Source organism: Populus trichocarpa, chromosome 14 (assembly GCF_000002775.5).
Source record: "Populus trichocarpa isolate Nisqually-1 chromosome 14, P.trichocarpa_v4.1, whole genome shotgun sequence".
In the NCBI taxonomy this organism is placed as follows: Eukaryota; Viridiplantae; Streptophyta; class Magnoliopsida; order Malpighiales; family Salicaceae; genus Populus; species Populus trichocarpa.
In genome coordinates this window covers 10,158,282-10,170,531 of record NC_037298.2, presented here as the reverse complement: position 1 = coordinate 10,170,531, position 12,250 = coordinate 10,158,282, and the positions used below count along the sequence as shown (strand labels likewise).

Sequence of the window (12,250 nt, the reverse complement as noted above, 5' to 3'; positions counted from 1 at the left end):
TTTATGTCGGTGATTTTGTCGGTAAATTAATTACCGACAAAATATGTGTTTTACGCCGACGAAAAAATTCTGCCGATAAAACTGTTAAATCTTGTAGTGGTTGTATTAAGCTAGAATTACATATTTTACGACGCACCGCGTATGGTTAGTTTATTTAGACAAAGACCCTGGGGACAGAATCGATGGGCATGCAGTTGTCCTCCCTCAGCGACGTCTTGAGCCCCTTGCCACCACCATTGGCCAGTGGATGTATCCCATTATCAGGCCCTTTCATGTAATTAAGCTCTGTTCTCCCTCTCCTTTGCAAAGGATATCCCATAACGCTTTCAGTTATTAATTAATTACACCAAAAATATTGAACCAGTACTTATGGATATAATTAATTAAGATTAGGTGATCTTAAATTGATAAATATGATTACCATGGGCAAGTTCATCATAGAGCTGGCCATGTCTAGTCAAGGACATCATCATTTGTGGGAGGCCTAGAGGCAGATTATCGCCCCTGTCAATCTGCCAGAAATGAAATGTCTTACCGTAAGTCTTGCAGACTTTCTCAAGATCCTGCCTCTGTATAGGACCAGAGACCCCAGGGATGAGCAGAACCCCACTTCTCACCTCGTATTCATGGGTGTGCCAAAGCGGCTTCTCCACGTCTGCCAGAGTCAAGAACAGATTCTCGGAGATGATGTACTCCACCCCAATAAGCCGAGCTAGCATCCGATTCGGGGCTACTGTATATCAGGCATTGGCGCAGTTCCTCGTTCTGGTGGCCACAAAAAATGATGCGCCTCTACTTGCCGAGTCATGTCATGTGAATAAAAGTGAAATCTACAGGAATATATAAACACAATTCACTTATGGAGTTCTTCTTGATTATTATATTTGATTTATGCAAATAACTTGTGCACGTGAAGAGAGAGAGAGAGAGAGAGAGAGGGATCGAGGAGGCTAACTTACGCGCAGAGGTGTTGGTGGATTTTCTTAGCAGGACCAAAGCTTTGAACGGCAGCTGTGGCCGTCTCAAGGAGAGCCGTGCCAGTTGTTGGCTCGCCGGGAACATCTGGATGAGCTGACATTCTCTTCTTTCCCGATCTCTTGATTTGGACTTAAAATGCAGTACTCTTAAGCCATGTTTATTTCTAAAAAATGGTTTTTAAGAAATTATTTTTCAAATTTTTTTATGTTTGTTTGCTACTAGAAAAGTTGATCAACGAAAAACACTTTCCAGTTAAAGAAAAATTTGGCTTAGTTTCCAAGAAAGTGTTTTCCTGAAAAATTTAAGCGGAAAACACTTTCCGGAGGTTGTGAAAAATTTAGAAATGTCATTATTTGCTGATTATATTAAATTTGGTCCTTAAACTTTTGATTGTTATATATATTTTGTTTTGAATATTTATTTTTCAATTCCATCTCTTAAAATTTAATTTTTATATTAACTTTGGTCCTTACTTTTATAATTATTATTTAATTTTCCCTTATCATTTTCTTATTGAAATTTTTTATCTATCAAATTTGGTCCTCATTTTTTTGATTGTTACTTATTTTATTTGAAATAATTTATGAAATGTTAATTATTATTATTTTAATTTCTTCATCTTTTATTTTTTAGATTTAATTTCTATTATTTTGATTATTATTTATTTTATTTGAGATAATTTATGAAATTATATTTTTTTCAATTTCATCCTCATTCAACTTTTTATTTTGTAAGATTTGTTCCTCATTATTTTAATAAACTTGAGAAAATAAAACATTAATAAGTTATTTTCCAGCTCATTTTTCATGACATAACCAAACACTGGAAAGTGTTTTCCAACTTATTTTCTATTACACTACCAAACATCGAAAAATAATTCACTTTCAAAAAGAAAACTACTTTCCAGCAAACAAATAGAGCCTTAATAATATTATATACTGTTTATAGTCTGTTTATAAATAAAAACACTAAAAGGCCAAGAAACAAAATAGATGTGCGGGCTCGAGTGGCCCATCATAACTCAGGTCTTTTCTCGAATTGACCTTCAAATTAGATTCTAAAACTATGATAATAAATTTTTTTTATCCCTACTTGTTTTAGTTAGCAAATTTTAAAATTAAAAGTTTTTTACATTAATATTTAAGGGATAATAAATAATAAACAATAAATGTTTGCCTTGAAAATATTTTTAGATTGATTTTTTTAACTGTTTTGTCTTTTAACATTTTATTAGTCGAGTGTTTAGCTTTTTAGTTGGGTTTAAATCTAGAATTTAAAGGTTTGCAAATTTAAGAGATTAACCTGAATTTACGAGGTTTACCCAGGCTTACTTAGTTTTTCTTTTTTTTCAAGCTTATTTTTTAATTTTTTTCATCCTTCAACATTTTGTTATTTTATTATTCACTTTTTATGGGATTTTTTCAGTCATTTGAAAAATAACATGAGTTGCCTCTGTTTTTTTCAGTCTTTATTAAATTTAGTGTTTTCAAAGGAATTTTTTTTTATTAAATTAAATTAATTGATTTCATCCTCCCCGATATTTAATTGGTCGGGTGTTTAGCTTATTGATTGAGTCCGAAGTCTAGAATTTAACAGATTATGAATTTAAAAGATTAACTCGGGTCTACAAGGTTCATAGGCTTGTTTGTTTTTCTCTCTTTTTCAAGATTTTTTCTTTCAATTTCATCTTACAATTTTTTTTTTGTTTTTCTTAATTCGCTTTTTATGGAATTTTTTTTTATCATTTTAAAAATAACACGAGTTGCCTCAAGTATTTTTTTTCTTTGTTCAATATAGTTGTTTTTAAAAGGAATTTTGTTTTTATATTAAATTAATTGATTTCATCATATAATATTTAATTCATTAGGTGTAGAGCTTCTGGGTTGATGAGACTGGGTCTATAATTTAATGGATTGCATGTTTAAGAGATTAACTTGGGTTTACAAAGTTTGTCCTGACTTGCTTGTTTTTTTTCCCTATTTTTTAAGATTTTTTTTATTTTATCACCTAACATTCTTTTTATTCACTTTCTATGGGGTTTATATGTCATTTTAAAAATAACATGGGTGACCTCGGTTTTTCTTTTTTTGCTTTGTTAAATTTAATTTTTTTAAAAGGAATTTTGTTTTTTAATCGATTTAAATTTATTAATTTTGTCTTCTGATATTTAATTAGTTGGGTGTTGAGCTTCTTAGTTGAGCTCAAGTTTAGAATTTAACGGATTGTAGATTTGAGATATCAAATCCGGGTTTATGAAGTCCACTCGAATTTGCTTGGTTTTTTCTCATTTTAAGTTTTTTTTTTTCATCCACCAACATTTAATTATTATTTTTATTCACTTTTCATGGGATTTTCTTGTCATTGTTAAATTTAATTTTTTCAATGACTGCAACATCTTCCAAACTCTCTCCATGAATGCGCATTTTGTTTGCAATTGACAGTGTTCTTGCAAAGTAATTATTAACTGACTCTCCTTCCTTCATGTGAAGAATTTCAAACTCTTTGCGAAGAGCTTGGAGTTGTGCACGTTTCACTCGTGCAGTGCCTTGGTACTTCTTCTTCATCGAATCCCAGATGTCTTTAGCAGTGTCTTTCTTTAGAATGGTTTCGAGAATGGCACGATCTATTGCTTGAAACAAATAATTCTTTGTCTTCAAATCCTTCAATCTCTGATCCTCCAACGTTTGTCTCTGTGCTTCTGTCAAAACAATCTCACTAGCAGGCCCAACAATGCCGATTTCCACGAGAGTCCAGTATTCCTTGGATCGCAGAAAATTTTCCATCAACATACTCCAATGATCATAATGACCATTGAAGCGTGGAATCGCAGGTTGTACAAAGTTGTTTTTAGAAGCCATTGAATATCTTGTTGCGGCAAGAATGAAAGCTGCTGCTTTTTCAAATCCAGCTCCAGTGGGAGGCTCTGATACCACTTGTTGTAAAATTAAGTTTGCAGAATGAGTAAAGGGAAATTATGCAGTATCATTCATTGACATGAAGTCCAGTTAAATACAAAATGTAAGTAACTGAAAGCTAGAAAATAAAGCGACATCTATTCCCGTGATTAACAGCACTTAATAATCGGGGTTTGCTAATGAATAAGAAAAAAACCAACAGTCTTCCTAACTAATACGAATTTATTGAAGTGCAAAAAAGGGCTAAAATCTTAACAGCATCCGATTCGGGGCTACTGTATATCAGGCATTGGCGCATTTCCTCGTTCTGGTGGCCACAAAAAATGATGCGCCTCTACTTGCCGAGTCATGTCATGTGAATAAAAGTGAAATCTACAGGAATATATAAACACAATTCACTTATGGAGTTCTTCTTGATTATTATATTTGATTTATGCAAATAACTTGTGCACGTGAAGAGAGAGAGAGAGAGAGAGAGGGATCGAGGAGGCTAACTTACGCGCAGAGGTGTTGGTGGATTTTCTTAGCAGGACCAAAGCTTTGAACGGCAGCTGTGGCCGTCTCAAGGAGAGCCGTGCCAGTTGTTGGCTCGCCGGGAACATCTGGATGAGCTGACATTCTCTTCTTTCCTGATCTCTTGATTTGGACTGAAAATGCAGTACTCTTAATAATATTATATATTGTTTATAGTCTGTTTATAAATAAAAACACTAAAAAGTTAAGAAAAAAAAAAATAAATGTGCGGGCTCGAGTGGCCCATCATAACTCAAGTCTTTTCTTGAATTGATCTTCAAGTTAGATTTTAAAACTATAATAATAAATTTTTTTATCTCTAATTATTTTAGTTAGATAATTTTAAAATTAAAAGTTTTTTACATTAATATTTAAGGGATAATAAATAATAAACAATAAATGTTTACCTTGAAAATATTTTTAGATTGATTTTTTTAACAGTTTTATCTTTTAACATTTTATTAGTCGAGTGTTTAGCTTTTTAGTTGGGTTTAAATCTAGAATTTAAAGGTTTGCAAATTTAAAAGATTAACTTGAATTTATGAGGTTTACCCAGGCTTACTTAGTTTTTTTTTTAAGCTTATTTTTTAATTTTTTTCATCCTTCAGCATTTTGTTATTTTATTATTCACTTTTTATGGGATTTTTTCAGTCATTTGAAAAATAACATGAGTTGCCTCTGTTTTTTTCGGTCTTTATTAAATTTAGCTTTTTCAAAAGAATTTTTTTTTATTAAATTAAATTAATTGATTTCATCCTCCTCAACATTTAATTGGTCAAGTGTTTAGCTTCTTGATTGAGTCCAAAGTCTAGAATTTAACAGATTATGAATTTGAAAGATTAACTCGGGTCTAGAAGGTTCATATAGGCTTGTTTGTTTTTCTCTCTTTTTTTAAGATTTTTTCTTTCAATTTCATCTTACAATTTTTTTTTTGTTTTTCTTAATTCGCTTTTTATGGAAATTTTTTTATCATTTTAAAAATAACACGAGTTGCCTCAAGTGTTTTTTTTCTTTGTTCAATATAGTTGTTTTTAAAAGGAATTTTGTTTTTAGATTGAATTAATTGATTTCATCATATAATATTTAATTCATTAGGTGTAAAGCTTCTGGGTTGATGAGACTGGGTCTATAATTTAACGGATTGCATGTTTAAGAGATTAACTTGGGTTTACAAAGTTTGTCCTGACTTGCTTGTTTTTTTTCCCTATTTTTTAAGATTTTTTTTTATTTTATCACCTAACATTCTTTTTATTCACTTTCTATGGGGTTTATATGTCATTTTAAAAATAACATGGGTGACCTCGGTTTTTCTTTTTTTGCTTTGTTAAATTTAATTTTTTTTAAAGGAATTTTGGTTTTTTAATCGATTTAAATTTATTAATTTTGTCTTCTGATATTTAATTAGTTGGGTGTTGAGCTTCTTAGTTGAGCTCAAGTTTAGAATTTAACGGATTGTAGATTTGAGATATCAAATCCGGGTTTATGAAGTCCACTCGAATTTGCTTGGTTTTTTCTCATTTTAAGTTTTTTTTTTTCATCCACCAACATTTAATTATTATTTTTATTCACTTTTCATGGGATTTTCTTGTCATTTTAAAAGTAATAAGGGTTAGCTTATATTTATTTTTTTAAGCTTTGTTGAACTAGCTTTTTGAAGAGAAATTTTATTTTTTTAATTAAATCATATTAATTGAGTGAGTACAAGTATAAGATGCTCATTTTATAGTATTTTTTTTATATATATATATCACTGCTTTGACAGCATATAAGCCTCTTTCAATTACCAAAATTTTAATTTTTTTTTACTTCTTTTAAAACATTGCTATCGCATGAATATTTTTCTTATGCTGTAAAAAAATTTGCTCGGCTTAAGTGCAGTGCAGTGGAGTGGGAAACAAAGATGGAAGAAAGTAGACTCTACTTTCTTAGTTAATCTACTGAAATGAAAGAACTAGTAAGTTGGGAAAATGGAGCCTCTAAGATCTTTCTGGAATATGGTCTATGGGTGGTGATCATGCAACTCGACGAGTTTATTATAGCACTCCACTCAACAATCAAAAGATGTATTAGAACAACCATCTAGGTGGTGACTCAGTGATAAAAGCTTGGGATCAAGAGGTTTGCTTCCTCTATGGTATTCGAGCCCTGTGGTTGCTCATATGATGGCCACTGGAGGCTTATATGGTCGTTAACTTCAGGGCCCGTAGGATTAGTCGAGGTGCTCACAAGCTGACCCGGACACCCACGTTAAACTAAAAACTAAAAAAAAAAAAATGTATTAGAACACTTGCTAGTGTGGAGCTCCATTATAAATTCTTGGATCAGTGGCATCATCACCACCCTTTATGGATAGATGATGTCTAGGAATGATTTAGTGTGTTGAACTGAATAATCTATCAACTAGTTTAATTGGGGGTAAATTAAAATCTTTACGCTCCTAGGAACAATAAAAATGGGAAATTTAAAGATACTGGCATTATTAAAAAAAAGGGTTAATAACATCGGAAATTAGTAACGGAATATTTCAGATGCAAATTTAACAACAAATTAATAACGGATTACATATATACTAATTTTTTTAATATTAGCAACGGATTTAGCAACAGAAAATCGGTTGCTAAAAAATAAATTAATATATTAAAAATTAGTAACGAATTATCCATTGCTAATACGGTGATACACGTTTTACCGTGCTAATAAAAAGTTACTGTGCTGATAAAGAGAAGAATAAAATTTAACCTTTATATATATATATATATATATATATATATATAAAAGATAATAACATGTCAATAATTAATTGGTACAGGTATATAAACAAAAAAAAAAACCCACACTGGAGGAGACAATTACTCCACTCAAAATCAGACAACTTTCATTCTCCAAATAAAAAACCCTAACCCCATCAATTTGTCCCTTTCTTCCTTTTCCATAAACTCACCCTATCTTCTGTCATTTTCTCTTAAATTATTCTCCATGAACATGTAATTCCAAAACATCCTTTTTCAATAGCCCCACTTTTGCTTTCTTTAACTTCTTCTCTACTGTGCTCCCAAGAATCCACTTACAAATAACGGTGTTGTGCTCCCACTTCCAAAGAACCGTGTTGTGCTCCCAAACATCCACTTGCAAAGAACAAATTTTATCTTGCAAGGAATACAGTACAACAAATTAAGACATGTATAATTAGAAACCTATATTTGAGAGATTTTATTTGTAATTTAGAGATAATGTATTTTATTTTATTAACTAATTTTTATTGATGAGAATAATAATTTTTTTTTATTTTTTGCAAATTATTTGTTAAATATGGCTGTCATCACATGCTAATATTTTTAATTATTAATGTAATGTATTTCATTTTAAATTTATTAACTGGGTGAGGTATGAAAAAAAAAATATATACAGAGAGAGAGGGGTTGAGCTTTATGTTGAACATAGCATGCAAAACAGAGCGGAGAGTAAAGGAAATTGGGAATTCAATTGTATAGTTACATGCAATAAGGATAAATGTAGGCTTACAGACATTGTTAAAATCGTTGGCTGCCAACCCATTATGGTAAAGTAGGGATTGATGATACATATTTGTATTTCTTCGAACACAAAAAGGTTCAAATGATCAAGAAATTCAAAGAAACTTCTGCATTTATGATTGCTTTATTTTGGTAGCCCTTTGAGTGATTTTCTAGTGTTAAACTTCTGCATTTTTGTGTTATTATTTTTTATAAAATAATTTCTAGTATTAATTTATGTTCTTTATATATTTATCTATAATTTTTTAAATATCCACAAATAATTAAAAAAATTCAATAAATGAAAAAAATAATTTAAAAAATTCGGACAAATCAGCAATGGATCAGCAACAAAGTTTCCATTGGAGATCTGCAACGGATCAGCAACGCAATATCCGTTGCTGATCAACAATGAAATATCCGTTGCTGATTTATATAATCAGTAACCGAATTTCAGCAACGGCTAATCTATTACTAAATTATCAGCAATGGATAATCCGTTGCTAAAAAATTAGCATTTGTTATTTGCATCTGAAATTATCTGTTGCTAATTCTGTTACTGAGTTTTATCAGCAACAGATTTTAATATTATCTGCAACAGATTAGTTAGTTACTAATAGGCTCTTTTTTTTTGTAGTGGGGTAGGTAGCAGGCTAGCAGCATTATTTGTTGTCACACTCACAAGGGTTTGGTGTAGAGAGAGTTTCTTTGAGATGATTAGAAGATGCATCTTACTCGTTTTTACAGAAATTGGTCCTGTCAGTGCAGAAGGTCAGGGGTTATATGAGCCATTCTTGGCTTTCCTTGACTAATGAACATCTTGACGCGTGATTTTGTTTATGTTAATTTAATGATGTCCAGGAAAGGCTAATGTTATGAGTTTGTAGCAGAATGGAAATGTGAGAGCTTCAGCAAAGCAATCTGAGGTAATGAGGTCTCTGTGAGCCTAGGTTCAGCACAGTTAAAAGGAGCAGTTCTTTCCAGTAGGACAATTGATGAATCTACATAGTAGAGTATTGAAAAAATCAAGCCTGTTGTCAGATTATAATGCTCTGTAGTAGAAGAATTGTTGATAAAAGCTACACGAATCATGCAAAGGTGGTCAATAGAGGGTAACATATATAATATTAATGACTGAAACTCACTTAGCAGTGTGGCTAGTTGGCCTTTCTTTTTTCTTTTTTTCTGATTCTGATAAGCACCTCCATTTTTTGAAGATTCATAGATAAGCAGTGCCCTTGATGCCTGCATATCTGCCATGACTAGTCCCGTGAGCCATATTTCTCCCAAACCTGCGTCTCTCGAACCATTTATTCTTACAGATCACTTAAAGTGACAGGCAACGTAAAATCTTTGATCTGATCATACTTGGTTCTTTGTCCTCACTTCTTCAATTAATTGTGGATTCTGCATGCAATTTTAAAGCTATATTTTCATAATATATGTGATTGAACTGTTTTAAGTCGTCTGTTTACATTTGTATTTCAAGTAGATATGAAGTCATTCGTAATAAGCATTATGTCATGGATAAGCAACACATTCTATTTCAAGTTTATTTGTCGTCTTCTTCCCTTGCAGATGCCAGAGCTACTTAATCAGAAATCTTCAATCAAAGGAAAAGTTCCTTCTGGGTATCTTAATGCTATTTTCGGTTTGAGCGGAGACTGGTTTCGTGACACTGCAGACTCCAAGTACCTAGCGTTTGACGGTTACTTCATCTCAGTTTACTATTTGCACTTGACAGCATCTCCATTAACACTGAAAGATGAAGTAAAGAAGTCTGTTCCTCCTCGGTGGGATCCTGCATCCTTTTCTAGGTAGATTTTAAGTATTTTATCAAAACAAGTCACTTTTCTGTTATAGAAGAATATAAAATAAGGGAAAATAAAGAAGATTGAAAGTAGGAGAATAAGAAGAGAGGGGAAAAACAAGACAAAACCTTTGGTGTATAGCCTACAAACGTAACTTAAATTTCATAACTCTCTCTAATTCTATTTTTAAAGTGTCTAAAAAACTCTTATTATCCTTTTTTTTTTTTTTCCCCGGAAAAAGCATGCCCAAAATGGGGCTCGGTAATGTTTCAAGCCTTGAGCACATTGTGCCAAACCCAAACATGATAGGGCTTGCCAAGTCTCGGCCCACTATAAAATCTCATGTATATCAAACCTCTCATCACTAGTTCATTGAGAAATTTTATGGTGCTCAGGAAATAACTAGTGGCATCCTATTAATTATTTACTAGGCTCACTTTAAAAAAAAATACAATTAGAAGAGATAATTAAATTCTAGATAGAAATATTCTTATCACTTCATGTGGATCTTAAGTTTTATCTTCTTTTTTTTATGTTTATCTTTTTTTTTAAGTGAATTTAAAAAATAACTAATAAAATATTATTAATTACTCTACGAGCAGTATGAAATTTCCCATGATATACCAACTAGTTCAATAAGGTTGAATCTTTATTTAAAAAAAAGTCTTTTTTCTACTAAGAAATATATATATAGCACATTTTTTTTAAAATCACGTTTAGCTATATATTTGTTTTTTTATTACTTGCAATATATAGCGTACATGAAGATTACAATTAAGCCTAAAAAATTTCATTAAAGATTACGAGACATTTGCTCCTTAAGTCACATGAATCATATTTCAAGAACACAACAAATGAAGATTTTGGTTTAAATCTAAGTTAATGAGGGAATTAAAAGAATTAAGGTGGATTTTAATCAGGGCTATAACAAGAAAATCAAGATCAAGCAATTAATACTTCAAACTTTTTAAATTGCGGACAACAATTCTGGGACATCATAAAATCGTAAGGTGGTCAATCTCTTTGGGACGGAGGGAGTGTCTTTTTTCTCGGAGGCCTGTCTAAATAATTTTGTTGATCTGATGCAATATAGACTCCTGCTTGATTTGGCTCACTCTGGCACACGGATGCTTATTATTTTTAGGCAGGTTTATTCGTACATATGGCACACATATAATAATAGGGATGGCTGTTGGAGGTCAAGATTTAATCTGTGTTCGACAAAAACCTTCCTCGCCTATTCCCCCTGCTGAGGTGAGAAGGCATTTGGAAGATCTTGGAGATTATCTATTTTCAGACAGAAAAAGTCCTCCCCTTCTACTGAGGAATATATACAAGAGATGGAAGACAAGTATTTGTCCTTCTTCTTCTACATACTAAACTTTTATTTCCTGACATGATATATATAAATTGCTGAATGTCATGGCTTGATATAGGTTCCCGAGGTTTTCAATCGCGTTATGCAGCGCAAGGACGTAAGTCGAACAAGATGTACTATGAATTTCCAGAGTAACAACGTTAATTTCTTTTCTTGAAATCTCGTTTTTCAACTTGGACAGGGCCTCACCATCATTTGTACAAAAAGAGGAGGAGATGTGTTCACTAACAGTCTTTCCAATGGGCTCCAGACAGTGACTGCTAGACCTGAAGCGATTCTATTCAGATTTGCACCGATCACATCTCTTCTTACTGGGATTCCTGGAAGTGGTTATCTTAGTCATGCAGTCAACTTGTATCGGCGTTGTAAGTGCTCCTATGAAGAGGATGCCATAGCTAACTTGTGTCTACTGCATTGTTTTTCATGTGTCGGGAATGCATCCGACATTCAGCAAATGCATGGTGGGTGAAATTAATGCGAAACTCCATAAAACTTAAAATGACCGAAACCTCAAATCCGTAAAGATGAGATGTAGATTATCTAGGTCCTGGCCTTTGAGTTGTTTTCCTGGTAATTAAAAGAAACTGGAGCTTTCTTTTTGTACTGGTCCTGTGTTTGCTATTATTTTCCAATGGCAGAGGGCAGAGGACAAACCATGAACTTACCTTTCTTTGTATTTTTGTGGTGATTCATTGGGATGTCAAATAGGATTTAGCTACATAGCATCACCCTCCCCTTTCCAGAAGCCTCTTCTCATCTTTGGTGTGAGCGGGATTCAAACCAAGGTCACTCTGTGCTACACAGGTGACACGAGTGACATACCAGCAAAACCAGCCAATACCCTCTAAAATGCTAAGATGGTCACTGATGGCGGGAAGATTGGTTTGCAGGTGAAGTTTTGCTTTGTTAGACCATGGATTTCACTGTGCATAGAGCGGATTAATGCCTGATTTAGTTATTTTCTCAATTTACAAAATCCTTTCCTGACAGATTGTTTTATGTGAGGGAAAGTAATGCCATAGTTTGTACAGAGAAATACATACAAAAGGATTTATTTGCAACTAATTTGCCTATTTGCATTATGTGGTTATAACCTTAGTGTCTTATAGATTAAAGCAAGCCTTAATTATATTATCTGAAAAT

General features: G+C 32.3%; 1 long non-coding RNA gene and 1 pseudogene across 1 annotated transcript; one reads left to right on the top strand and one right to left on the bottom strand.

The window, feature by feature from the left end:
* Positions 1 to 154: 154 nt before the first annotated feature.
* On the bottom strand, positions 155 to 1,078 carry LOC18105318 (oil body-associated protein 1A-like; annotated as a pseudogene).
* A 9,851-nt stretch (positions 1,079 to 10,929) lies between these two features.
* Positions 10,930 to 12,172, top strand: LOC7468482 (uncharacterized). Its single transcript, XR_002977508.2, has 3 exons — positions 10,930 to 11,080; positions 11,166 to 11,204; positions 11,289 to 12,172. It is a non-coding gene; the product is annotated as an uncharacterized LOC7468482 (long non-coding RNA).
* The last annotated feature ends 78 nt before the right edge of the window (positions 12,173 to 12,250 follow it).